This window comes from Miniopterus schreibersii (assembly GCF_964146895.1).
Source record: "Miniopterus schreibersii genome assembly, chromosome: X".
NCBI lineage: Eukaryota > Metazoa > Chordata > Mammalia > Chiroptera > Miniopteridae > Miniopterus > Miniopterus schreibersii.
In genome coordinates this window covers 44,533,973-44,536,095 of record NC_138104.1, presented here as the reverse complement: position 1 = coordinate 44,536,095, position 2,123 = coordinate 44,533,973, and positions in this window count along the sequence as shown.

Genomic DNA, 2,123 nt, shown 5'->3' with positions numbered 1-2,123 from the left:
TATAGATAGATTAGATAGATAGATAGATAGATATAGATAGATGATAGATAGATAGATAGATAGATAGATAGATAGATGATAGATAGATAGATGATAGATAGATGATAGATAGATAGATGATAGATAGATAGATAGATAGATAGATAGATAGATAGATAGATAGATGATAGATAGATGATAGATCTCACATCTTCTTTATCCATTCATCCATTGGTGATCATTTAGGTTGTTTCCATACCTTGACTATTGTAAATAATGCTGCTATGATCATGGAGGTGCACATATCTTTACAAATAACCCATGGACACAGACAATAGTCCAGTGAAGGTCTGGGTGGGGGAGTAGTGGGGTGAAGGGGATCAATGGGAGAAAAAAAAGGGACATCTGTAATATTTTCAACAATAAAGATAAATTTCAAAATGTTATTTATTAATTTTAATTACAGTTTACTTGCAATATCACTTTGTATTGGTTACAGGTGTACAGCACAGTGATTAGACAAGCATATGCTTTACAAAGTGTTCCCTCTGATATTTTCAGTACTGGTATGTAAAGTACAGCATAGGGAATATAGTCAAGTTAATGTTTTTGTTTACTTTGAATATATACCAAGAAGTGGAATAGCTGGATCATACGGTAGTTCAATTTTTAATTTATTGATGAACCTCCATAATGTTTTGCATAGTTGCTGCACCAATTTATATTTTCACCAACAATGCGCAAGGGTTCACTTTTCTCCACATCCTTGCCAACACTTGTTATTTGTTGTCTTTTTTATAATAACCAGTCTACCAGATGTGATGTAATACCTCATTATGGTTTTGATTTGTATTTCCCTTATGATTAGTGATGTTGAGCATCTTTTCATGTACCTGTTGACAATCTGCAGTGTCCCAAAAATGTATACACACTTTAACAGCTGATAGCTCAATTTTGAAAATGAAATGTATTTTAATAAACACTGCCTTTATTATTATTCAAAGTGTGTATATACATTTTTTGGGATACTGTATATATGTCTTCTTTGGAAAAATGTTTATTCAAATCCTCTGCCTATTATTTGATTGATTGTTTTTATTCTATTGAGTTATGTGAGTTTCTTACATATTTTGGATATTAACCCATTATCAGATATATCATTTGCAAATATTTTCTTCTATTCAGTAGGTTGACTTTTCATTTTATTGATGATTTCTCTTGTGTGAAAGCTTTTTAGTTTGATATAGTTCCATCTGTTTATTTTTGCTTCTGTTACCTGTGCTTTTGGAATCATTCTCAAAAAATCATCACTAAGACCAATGTCAAGGAGGCTACTGTGAATGCTTTCTTCTAGAAGTTTTATGGTTTCAGGTCTAACATTCAAGTCTTTAATCAATTTTGAATTAATTTTTGTATATGGTGTAAGATAATGGTCCAGTTTCATTCTTTTTCATGTGGCTGTCCAGTTTTCCCAGAAGCATTTGAAGAGGAAACTGTCCTTTGCAAATTGTACATTCTTGGCTCCTTTGTCATAATTAATTGACCACATTTGTGTCAATTTCTAGACTCTCTATTCTACTCCACTGATCTGTTTCTATTTTCATGCCAATACTATTGTGCTTTTATCACTGTAGCTTTGCAATATGGTTTGAAATCAAGAGCCATGATGCCTGCAGTTTTGTTCTTATCTTTCCAGATTGCTTTGTGTGGCTATTCAGAGTCTTTTGTGGTTCCATACAAATTTTCAGATTGTTTATTCTATTTCCTTATAATTTTTATAGGGATTGCATTGAATCTGTAGATTGCTTTTGGCAATATGGACATTTTAACAATATTAATTCTTCCAAACCATGCTCATAGAATATTATTTCATTTATTTGTGTCTTCAATTTTTTTAAATTAGTGTCATAGCTTTGGGTGTACAGGTCTTTCACGCTCTTTGTTAAATTTATGCTTTTTGATGAAATTGTAAATAGAACTGTTTTCTTAATTTCTTTTTCTGATAGTTTGTTATTAGTGTATTGGTGAATTTTCAAGTTTTCTTCTTGTTAAATCAAATTTACTTATATGTAGATGACACTTGATATTTAGTTAGAAATACAGAGACTAGACCTCTTCTGAGTCCTAGACATATTCCATATGCT